Source organism: Seriola dumerili, unplaced genomic scaffold (genome assembly GCF_002260705.1).
Source record: "Seriola dumerili isolate Sdu_G_001 unplaced genomic scaffold, Sdu_1.0 BDQW01000187.1, whole genome shotgun sequence".
NCBI classification, from domain to species: domain Eukaryota; kingdom Metazoa; phylum Chordata; class Actinopteri; order Carangiformes; family Carangidae; genus Seriola; species Seriola dumerili.
Genome location: NW_019174442.1, coordinates 2,574,315 through 2,586,462, shown reverse-complemented (window position 1 = coordinate 2,586,462; position 12,148 = coordinate 2,574,315). Strand labels below are relative to the sequence as shown.

Genomic DNA, 12,148 nt, shown 5'->3' with positions numbered 1-12,148 from the left:
CCCCCCCCCAGCACAGGCATATCTATAACAGGCATTCTATAAAATAAATGGAGTATCTGTGGTACTTCAAATAAACACGTGAAGACTTTTTATTACTTTTTTTTGCAAATCAACAGGTGGTGCCAAAGCCAAACGACGGGCAGCTACAACAAATTATCATTGTAATCTCCACAATAATACTGGTTGTCACCCTGGCCCATATCATTTCCTGTTATAGACTAACCTTGGCCCTCCATCTCAGAAAGGAAAGTTGATGTGGCCCCCACTGAAAAAAGTTTGGGGACCGCTGATTTACAGCATCAGATTCACTGAAGGGTCTCGTTTCAATGCGTCTCCCACGTTATGGATTAAACAAGCTGTGACAGGATGAGTCACCACAGATGGCTGAAGTTAAAGTCCCATGTATAGAGTGAGGTTTATGAAAAGGATGCCTCAGTTTTAAAACAAGCGATAGAAAGAAAAACAGAAATATGGTGAGTCAGACATCATTGTTTCACCGTTTACATCACTGTTTATTTGAGCTGTGGCTATTGAACAATGAGACCGGGCTTATGTTGAGTCAGTGATAGCATCAGTCTAATATTTTATTAGCCAATTTAACACCTTTTTCCTCAGGTGAACTAAAATACAGGTGAACTGTTTGGGAAAGTCCATGTTACAGAACAGTTATAAAACATTATAACAGGCAAGAGGTGACTGATGTTTGCAGTCAAATAAATCTTTATCACTGCACTTCTATGACTCTGTCAGACTCACAATGGACAGTTTTCTTTTATAGTCAGATCTGGTTCCCACTTTACCCACAATACAACTCAATGGCTAATTTACAGCCTCTGACAGTTTGGTCATAAATTCAGAGATGAGCAGCTACAGAGGTCTGGTGAACTCACTTCTGACTGCACACCTTTTCATTTCCAACCTTGTAGTCTTCAAAACCCAACCAGCAATGCCTCAAGTGACAGGTGCGTGTAGTGAGCTGGTCACATGACTCCTCCATTTGCCTGAATTAAAAAGAAAAGTTTCCAACTGTCTTGACTTTTTCTTTGTATTTCATCTCTGCCTTGACTCAGCTGCACCTGGCCTGAACAAATCATGTTGATTTCAAAAGTGATGATTTGTGCAAAAATTGTGGGGGAAGACTCTCACGGCAGCGTTTTGAAACATGCAGCATTTCAAAACTGAAGTCATGAGAATTTCCACACATCAGGGCATCTGATCAAGTCCCATGACCCTGTGGGTCAAATGTGAGTTTTTGTTTTTTTCTTCACTCCTGGGTTATATTTACTTTCAGCATTAAATGGAACTGAACCTCACACCGTAAACTAATGGGAAACATAGATGTGGAATTGAAACAGGTTCTCCGAAGTCTTAGCTTCATAAAAAATTGCGCAATCGATCAGTGAAATAGTAGATAAACATAGAATAAAAGCCTAAAGTTAGATTTTGTAATATCATTGAGTCGAGGCATTGTCTGTCACTCTGCTTTCACCACATCTTAGAGGCCTGCTGTGTCTGGATTTTAACAGCAAAACACTTACACTCTTGTCCAGTACTTAGTTCCTCGTGTGATAATTGATATGTCTTATCATCTGTCTATGGTCAGACAGTCTTCTGATCTCACCGCACCAGTCGGGGCAGAAGAGGGCCTGGATTGTGTTAGAGGACTGAGCAGACGGGCACCCGGGACCCAAAGTCACAGGACCCAAGGACGTCGCTGCCAGGGTCTGGGCAAAGGGCTACAAAGCTGCCATTGTTGCAGAGAAACCTCAAGCAGACAAATGACAAAGAATTTTAATTTTAACCCTCCCCTTACTTCAAAATGGAGTTACTGTATTAGAAAAAGTCAACAAGGACAACTGCTGTTTGGCATGTTTATCATTCAAACCATAACTTTTCCAGAGAGAATTGAATTAGTTCACGCATGTTATTTTTCTTCACATGCACGCAGCAACATTTTCAGGCTGTTGAAACGGCATCCTGAGGAAAAAAATGTAAAATAGAAGGTAAATTGCCAGTTTATCTATTTTAATCGTGTCTGTTTTGTTACTGTTTCTTTTATTTCACTGTCGATTATGTCCGACGTGACTGATGTAACTCAGTTAAATTCAGAGCGCAGGTTCATGAGCGTAATCATGTCTGCTGGCACATTCTTAGGTATGAAAAAAGGAACTGAATACCTCTTGAGTAATCTGTTGAAAAACTGCCTTGACCTGTTTTGCAGTGCAGCATCATAATGTGATTTTGTGCTCAGCTGATTGACACTGAGCCTGAACGCTGCGAAACTCCTGACTAATGATGATGTTTCCAAAATTCCCTCCATCACCTCCGGAAGATGCCAGACCAGGTGATGTGATTAGGTATTTATATTCTTTATATTATATCTATTCAAACATATCTATTTAAATGTTCAGATATATTGTCTGTATTTCTGTCCCAACGTCGAGTCAAGGTCGGAGATTCACTGTAAAATATGCATAATGCAAGTTTTTAATCAAGTGTTAATTTTGTCCATCAAACATTTGTTGGGGTTTGACTCGTCAGTTAAGTAAATATTTAATATGTTCATTCTGATCAAATGTGTGTGAAGGATTTTCCCATGACTGTTGCCTGTTGTACAGTCAACTGAGCTCCAAGTGCCTTTTTCCGGGCAGCTGTTTCACATGAAGGCTACAGGATGTGTCTTAATGCGTGTCTGTGGCTACACAAACGTCCTAGTTGCCTGCCTGACCCACAGCGATAACGTCTCTGCTGGTAACGCTTTTCCGATTATAATGTGCATCGTTTCACAGCAGGTTGTTGTGGTTCAGATTGACTTTTGTCGTGCTGTTTAGTGCATTGTTTTCTTTAGAGATCAATATTGAAAAATAAATAAATAAATAAATAAAGTCATTATGACATGAATAATTCATAGACTGTATATATAATCACAAACATCTGGGCTCCATACAAATGCAGACTCAGTGGGCTCCCTTGCCGGTTTCATAACATTAAAGCCACACCTGTACAAAAAACTAAAGTATCATGCATTTGCAAGGGTTATTGTATTAATTAGTGATGAATTTAAGAAATCTAAAATCTCAGCCCATGTTTCTCAACATAGAGAAAGACTTTTAGAACATTTGTTACAGCACAGCATTTTAGGTCTTCATTAAACCCTGAGCATAAGACAAAGAAAGACTCAGAAAGGATTATTGTTTTACGGTATTTCATAATAAATATGTTTTATTTGCAGAGGGACAATATGAAACATCAGAAACCCAAAGACACACTCCATAGACCTCAAAACTGAAGTCCACTGTCAATCTCAAACTGACTGACTCATCCTGATACTAATAATATTGAAGTTGAGTTGAATGATGAGTTAATCTGAAACTAAGGATTGAAAAGTTATGATGGTTCATGTGGCTGAAAGTAAAGGGGACGGTTACTGTAGAAAACGCTACTGTTGGGAAAAGTTGCATTATGAATTAAATGAGAAACTGGCGTGAAATATTATCATTATGAAAAATAACAGCACTGAAATAGTTCATTTACCAGCAAGCGCATCTTGTGTTTTTCTTCAGGAAGTGAGCGTATGTTGTCATAATGTCAGTTATGTGTGGTTTTTCTTCTCAGCATTTGGTTAGAGCAGGAAGTGACTCGCCTTTCCTTCCTCCTGCGTGTTTAATGTTGGCACGGGCAACTTTCACAGCACTGAGGTTTAACATTTTACATTGTTATCGTGTGTTGTCACAATAGCCATTTTATTTTGTAAACAAAAGGCAGTGTGCACGCACACACACACACACACACACACTCCGTAGTGACAGCAGTCAGACACATCTTTGCTATACATTAGCTCAATGCTTACCATGTCACTTTGATCTTCAGTGAATAACGTCTGCATCAGTAATTTATGTTTTACCAGTAATGACCCTCATGTCAGAAGATGAGCCATTGTTAGAAAATCAAAATACGTCTGTCAGACTTTTACCCAGTTATGTTTTTGCCACTAAATAAAACCTTTGCACTTATGAGAAATAGTTAAACAATTAAAATGTATGATCTACAACTGCGGACAGTGTGCAGATGTTCTGTTGTAGAGACAGGATCAGGTTCTCACACTGAGCAGGGACATGTTCTACGTGTTGTTGTATCATGTTGTTGTGTTCTTGTATGTCTGTATCTGAAAGTGAGTCTTTTTTCTCTGAGATGAAGTGATAAGGCATATCTTGGTCTCTTTATCTGTGTGTGTGTGTGTGTGTGTGTGTGTGTGTGTGTGTGTGTTCCAACTTTTAAAGCACAATAAAAAATTTGAAAACATGTGCTTCATTGTTACTGCAATTCATCCTTTATAGTTTCCTGTTTCTCAATCAATGTCTTACTGGAAGCTGTATGAGTGTGTGTGTGTGTGTGTGTGTGTGTGTGTGTGTGTGTGTGTGTGTGTGTGTGTGTGTGTGTGCGTGTGTGTCTGTCCTAGACTGTGGAGACATGTGTTGTGCTGGGTTTCGGCTCAGTTACCCTGGAGGCTGTAATCACCCACATCATTTAGGACCAAGCAGCATCACGCTCATTAAATATACAGACGAATGCCGCTTGTACCTGAGAACCAAAGCGTCACAGACTGAGCTGCAGAAGCCTTGTAACAACGTCCAAATTCACCTTAAACAAAAGTGAAACCTTTAGTGAAATGACTCAAGTGAAGTAACTGCTTCCCCAGACTGTCAGCTAGAAGTGAAGCACAAGAGTTACAACAGAGGTGAGAATGTCTCACATTGAGACATTTGTTCATGAAATGGTTAATTTTAGCAACATTTAATAACTGCATCACTGCATTTTTATCTCTTGCTGTGACAGTTCATCAGGTGTTTTCCATTGAGTGATGCTGCTGTCGTCTCTGTGGCTGAAACGTCCTCATTGTGGCTCCTGAAGAAAACAGCTAACCATCATTTTTCCATGTTGTAGTTTTTCAACACAATCCTGTCTGACTCAGGTTTCATCAGAGCTTCTTGTGCGTGGCGACTCTTTCACGCTCTTCCTGCACCTCATCAGCAGCAGCGTGTGTTTGATTAAATCTGATACATGAGCAGCTGGGTGGCAACGGTGGCTACAAGTGCCAGCATGTGCTCTTCAGACACCCTTGGGTGATCACACGCAGGCCAAACAACGCCTCACTGACCACCTGAGACTCTGGGAGGCTGACGGAGGAGACACCTGAGTCCTGGCTGTCTGTTGGCCTCTTCACACCCGCTATCCTGTATCGCTAACGTTGTTAGCCCTTTGCTCTGATGACAGAGTGATTGGTGGACGGCTCGATGTACATGAAGCATTAACCCTGACACACAGCAGGGTGTGGACCATATGCATGCATGCATTCATCGGTGAGAGAAATGAGGAAATTACCTCATCATCATTTGATTTCATGTTAATCCATCACATCACTATTAAGACTTAAAATATTCATATAGTGTACGCTCATTTATTCTGTCAGAAGATGAATACACAACAGCACAAGTGGAACAAATACATTAGCCTGCTCTGACAGGCTAACATGGTGTTCTTTAAGAGATTTCATGTCCATTAACGTAAAAGCCTGGTGTTATTTCATTCCATCTCACAATACTTTCTGATTTCCCTGTCCTTTGGCACCCGCCCAAAGTCCATCAGGCTCTCGCTGTCATTGTAAATCTTTAAAATCAAATTACAAATGTGTATTTCAATTTTTTTTAAAGTAGGGCTCTGTGATTTCCTAAAACAGCAGGCTGCTGTAGTTTCTAGAAAACAGGAGGAAATAGTGCATCGGTTACAGACTATTTTCAGCGGCAGATTCATACACATGCAGGACAGTGTATGTGGGATTTTCTCATAATTAACAACAGTGTCTCTGTTCATGTTAACACAGGAACACGTCAACGCAGTGCAGCTGTGTGACTCATTTATGTGTTTGTATGGCACAAGGCAATGAGCTACTGTATATCAGACTTCAATCTGATCGGATCAATTAATCGCCGGTATGTTGACAAGGCGTATTCTTTAAGCCCTGCAGTGAACTGAAGGCGAAGTTGAATTTTGCATGCTCCTGTCAGCGCTGTTACCTGCAACACTTACTCACTGTAGCTGGAGGACAACAGAAGAAGGGGATGCCCCAAGGAGATGGTGAGGCAAAACAGACTGTAGTTTCCACCTCTGCTCACCAGCACAAATCATTACAAGCACAACTATATCATTTTTGAAAGCTCTCTACTGCATCTTCAGTCCCCTGCTCTATTTCTGTAAAGATTTGAATGGCTGTTGTGGTTTTGGATTTCTTAAAGTCATATCTGAAGCGGTGATATATTTGTCAGGGCAGGAAAACAGAAACCAAATGGGAGAGGACAGTGAAGACACAGTATAATCATATGTGAGCCTTAAGATGATTATTTATGAGCTCAGGCTGAGTGTCCATTGTTTCCGTGGCGTGACCAGCTGTGGATCTGTTACACAGAAGGATGTAGAGTCTCCAGCCCTTCACACAGCAGACCTCCTTTGTCCTGGTCCCAGTCATTAGGGGACTTTGCCCCCCTGCTGTTTCAAGACCCCCACGCCCATCACACATACGAACAAATAACTCCAACATCCAAATGCTGTCTGGGTGCCACTCGTTTGGCCCTTTCAGCAATGTTCAGTACAAGTTGAGCTGACAGTAAATGACTATATTCCAAAGTCTGGATGACAACGTATAAAACAACTTTCAGCTCAATAATTAAACCAGCTAAACCAGAGCAACTACTTTCTTTTAATTCTTAGATAATTCATTTACTTTCTTTCTTTCTTTCTTTCTTTCTAACAATAATGAAACTAGAAGGTTTCATTTTTTTATAGACTGAAATAAGATGAACACACCTTTTAATTCCATAGTAACAGGTGTAACTGGCTTTTCTCAGATCACAGACTGGTGACAGTCATCAGAAGCAGCAGCTTGGCTGAAGGTGTGGCGAGTGAATTATTAGCACACATCATTGTCACAGAGGTAAACAATGGCTTCCAAGATAATTAAGCAGTGATGTATAAAAAAAAAACAAAAAAAAAAACAGAAGGTCTTGTAAAAAGAAAATTCCCAAATACAAAAGTCTTTCAAACATATCTCAGGATCAGCTGTTGTACCAGAACACTGACAGCAAGAAAAGTCATTACATAATGACTTAAAAAATCCAACAGTAGTCTATATACAGCTGTTCCTGGTCTCTCTCTTTCTCCTCTCATCCCAGTGGAGGCGGTTGGCTCTGTCAGAGGTTTCTTCCTGCTTTTCCTCTCCACTGTTGCCAAGTGCTTTCTCATTGTGGTAATTGAATTTAATTGAATTGAAAATGAAATTAAAGTGATTCCAGTAGCCTAATACAATACACTTTCAGTACACACATATTAGGCTACATGTATAGTACATCTACAGCTACAGAAACTATTCACTTTTTACGCATTTTATGTTGTAGATTTAATTTGGAATTAAATGAATTGCAATTTTTGCCCATCTATCTACACTAAATAATCCACAATGACAACGCAGATGTGAGCCTATCAAAAAATAAATGTCTCATTTGAGTACTGTGTTCAGGTGCATCATCTTTGCTTGAATTATTCTTGACATGTGTCTAGAACTAAAACCTACATTATTGAACGGTTTTTACAACAGTAGACTCCCTAAACGTGTAAAATGGGCTGTAAACACACAAGAGCTTTTGTGGTGGTTGAGCTTGAGTGAGAAAACCAGATGGATTATGGGAGATGTGGTCATTGAATGTAGACTATTTTGTGAGTTTAGCTCACATTGACTGACTGCTGTTGATTTTAGGTTTAGATTTAGGAAGTTAAGCTACCTCAACCGGTTTCTGACAGTACGGCTGGTCTACCCAAACGAACGCTCCTTTATTTTATATTTAAAATAAATAAACTATTTAAATTGCTTCTAATAAGCTTCGTGTGTGTGTGTGCGTGGGCGCGTGTTTATGTGTGTGTGTGTGTGTGTGTGTGTGTGTGTGTGTGTGTGTGTGTGTTGAGAGAGAGAGAGAGAGAGAGAGAGAGAGAAGAGCGAGGTGGGTGGGGTCTGCTCCGCCCAAAACAACACACGTCATCGTCTCTCATACTCAGATGGGAGAAGTGGCTACACGGTGCGTTCAACCCCCAGTCTTCGTTCGTCGGCGCCGGGAAAACGAGAGCTCCTCGCGGTGAAAAGACGACGGTTAGCCGCCGAAAAAAGTCGCATGGATGTATTTAACTTTTCCGCCGGTGTTGAGGTGACTCTGGGTTGACGAAGGACGGCTGGAAACAAGTGAGTTCACCCACTCCCGGAGGAGTTTGTTTTTTTTGTTTTCTGTCAGGACGTAAAGAGGAGTTACTACCTTCATATCACGGGCGACCATATAACCGTTTACTGAGGTAACGTAGCCTGAAAGTTAGCTAGCACCGCACGAAAGTGTGTGAGTCTTCACTTAAGGAATACACATGCGTTTGAATAATGGGCATATGTGGTTGTATTTTTGCTGATTATCAAAACACAGTAAGGAGAAAGTATCTGTGAAGGTTTTCGGTCCTCCAGGTTCATGGTTGTTAATGTCCAAGAAAAGTTATATCGAGGAAAACTGGACTTGGTTGTGGATACGTGAAGTATACAGTAGATACAACCAAGTCCAGTTGCCCTTTTAAGGGAAAGTCAGGAAAGTACAACTTAAAACTCCTACTGTGAATTTACAGGACTTTAATCAACAGTTTAAAGTAATTAATACAACAAAAATCCCAAACATCAACTGGTTTCAGCTTCTATATTTGAAAATGTGCTGCTCTTCTCTGTTTAGTATCATATTAAATTGAATATCTCGCAGTTCAAAGTTCTCTGGAAAATTGTGACAATTTTGTGACTAAGCAGCTGATCTGTTCATGTATAGATCATCATCATTATTGAATAGCTGAATGGTTGCTGCCCTGGTCAGTGTAAATACAAATTTATCACAGTAAGTGCCAAGTGTCCCTGAAACCTTAGAGACACAAAAACAAACAAATGAAGCACCCAATGTTAATCCAATATTTGAAGGAGACACCTGAGAGAATGAATTGTGAATGGTCCTTTTGTCTGCCAGTTGACTTTCATTTCTGGTAACCTATTTTCAACCCGGAGAACCTATCAATAGTCTCCTCTCCTCTCTCTCTGATGCCATATGTGCTCTGCAAGATATAAGTTTTTAATCACATGAGCAACATTTTCCAGAGTTACTGTGCAGATGTGTGTCAGCTCTGTAGCTCTGCTATGTTTAGACAGAGAAGTCCAAACCACACTTTGGATGAGTTGCCTCCATCCAGTCTAGAGTCTAAATTATGACCAGACAGTGAGCATTATGAAACAAGGTTAAGTTCAACCAAATTAAGACTAGAGATCATCTAGCCATGGGATCTCACCAGCCGTGATGTTGATGTTCGGACCCATAAGCACTCATTAGTTATTACTACATTATGACATGAATAGTCAGTACTCATGGGTCGAACCACACCCCAAATTCGAACTTGGCCTTCAGTTTGATTTCATCTACACACCTGTAAAGTCAACTGATGTTGTCTTGCAGGGGTGCGATATTATCACAGTGAATGTTTGTCCACAGATATATAAACACCTGCCATTGTACCCAAATTCATCTCTGTGGTAGTTCCCGCTCCAGTAGGTGTCTCCAGGGCCACATTTTGCCCTGATAATATTCACACAAAGACATAAAAGGTGCAAACAATACCAGCTCTGCTGTCCCAGCTGGTAAAAAGAACAAGTTTTATTTTCAGAAAGCAGTCACACAAGCTGATTTTCACTTATGGAAACCTCTCATCGGATTGATTACAGATTAATTAGAGCTTTTATCTGGAAAATACCAAATTTGATGATTTGCTGTTGTGAGGTAGTTTGGCTTATCCCATCACAAATACCAAACCATGTATATATTATCTTGGATTTACTTTTCGTTTAATTTATTTATAGCTTACTGTTCACTCCATCAATGACTTCATTATTTTCTTGTGACTCTTCAGATGTGGCTAATTTCTGTTACTGTGCATCTTCTTCCTTCCCTGTGTGGTTATTAGTAGCTTGTGATACAAGTAGCTCAATACAGAACAGTATGTATGTCTTGTGATGACCAGCCGAGGATAAAGGAAGTTGAAATGCTTGTTGTTTATCTGTGTTTGTATGGATGAGTGTACCTAGTGGTTGGGCTTTTAAGAGATCCAGGTAGCTGCTCATTTATGTATCAAGTTGCTGTGGTAGAGACAGATATACTGGGTACTCATTTTCTATCAATTTCATGAGCACAAAGCTCAAACAATAGCGTCTAGTGCTGTACTGTATTATTTGTGCTGGCCAAATGGACTAACACAGATGCTTTGGTCATCTCAAAGCCATGTCAGTGATTCAGACGTAGCAGACACTCTGCATAATTAGCCAATGATTTCTCCACATAATTGTGTAGAGTGTTTACTCCTCCAGCTCAGCAGCAGTCAGTGAGCACACACGGGCTCCACTCTCCTGCTCAAGGACACTCTGACCATCAAGGGATGTGCATTCACCTGTTGATTAAATCAAACCCGTGACCTTTTGGAATCAGGACATTTTCTCTACCTCCTCTGATGTATTTATCTTATCTATTGCACTTCTCAGTTCTACTCCAGACATTCCTGATATTGGCTGACTAACAGAATGGATGTGGAGACCAACAGCAATGAGTAATAACAGCCATCTACTTAAGGCATGTAGTTTTTTCCAGGAATGTCGATGTGTGTGCAAACAGAAATGTCGGCGGCAGGTTGATTATTCATTAGATGGATTTGCATGACTGGATGTGCAGAAAACAGGCTGCTTAAGGTCCAGACTGTTTGTTTTTAGCTAAGCTAAATCCTCCCTAGTGTGCCACATAGCAGAGAGACTCTGTAGTCAGTACAGTTTAACAAAACATAATTTTTAATAAGCATTCAAAGGCATTACATGTAAAATAAATTTGATTTTCTTAAGTGTTAAATGAGGTACTGAAGGCTTCAGTGTCTCCTTCTGATTTAAAGCTCTGGCTCTTCACCAGTCTTTATTTCATTTCAAGGATTTCAAGGTCAGTCATTTCAGCACATCCCAAATGGGAGACCCTGGGGGTACCCAGGGGTGCTGCTAATTATGGGGACATCCCATCAGGTCTGTACTATAACCACATTTTCGTCATTCATGTTGACACAGAAATCTGCACTGTGCTGTGTAGAGAGACTGTCACACAGTACCAGTCTGAATGTGTTTACTTGGTTGTTCTTTATCGCATCGAATACACCACAGAACAACAGAAAAACATTTACAGTTGTGCATTTGGAAAGGTTACACGAAAACAACCAATATCGCCTTGTTAACTTTGCTAATTAGCTGGTAACAAAGGGAAAGTTTAGATTATTGCACAACAGAAACACTCAATGGTCGTCAGGTTCTAGAGATCCTGTTGCCAGTGGTTGTTTCTCGTTCCTATCTTTCCTCTGGTGTCAGCAAGAGAAACAGTCCACAACTAAATCCAGCCTAATCCAGCCCAGGTTCAGCTCACATTAGTGGGAAACCACAGCAGGAATACAGCTACTTGGCTCCACCTGACTGCTGCCAGCAGCTTTGCTGAGCTGGTGTTACCGCTGCGTCTGAAATTCTCTTTTTGGTGTCTTAGCATAGTTGGCTAGATGAGAAGATTCGTGTCAGCTTGATCTCTGCACGTTCAGTAGAGTGATAGTGTATCTCAGCTTTAAACAACTGACCTTCAGTAACTATAAAACTGTCCTACTTAGATGATACATTTAATTAGTTCAGAAGTCGGTCACCAACATGTCTAGCAGTTTCGTTTTTTCAAATACAAGAGCCTACAAACCTGCAGCTAACAGCGTTACAGAGTATGTGCAGTCACGAAGCACAGCTGTGACTGACTACACAGCTTTTGGTCAAGAACACATTCCACTGCACGTGCTAACTGCTCTGTATACCACAGTGGCACGTTTGCAGTTTCCACATGTGTTAAATACGACATCTAACCAAGACAGCTTTGGAGGCTCATTAATCAGAGTTCGGCTCAACAGTTTTCCTCTCTGTGCTGCACCAGGCTTGAACACATCCTGGATCTGTTAGGCAAAGGAAGCATGAATATAAAAC

The 12,148-nt window shown here is 40.6% G+C and overlaps 1 protein-coding gene across 3 annotated transcripts in view; it reads left to right on the top strand.

The window, feature by feature from the left end:
• The first annotated feature begins 2,313 nt into the window (after positions 1–2,313).
• The window catches only part of LOC111227437 (N-acetyllactosaminide beta-1,3-N-acetylglucosaminyltransferase 2-like), a 30,922-nt gene continuing 21,087 nt past the window's right edge, over positions 2,314–12,148 (top strand). The window contains exon 1 of one of the 3 annotated variants that reach the window (XM_022752935.1): positions 2,314–2,357. The gene's annotated coding sequence lies outside the window, so the exon portion shown is untranslated. Of the gene's footprint in view, positions 2,358–8,122; positions 8,285–8,325; positions 8,392–12,148 lie in introns of those variants that run through there. The other 2 variants (XM_022752933.1, XM_022752934.1) reach the window with 2 other exon arrangements.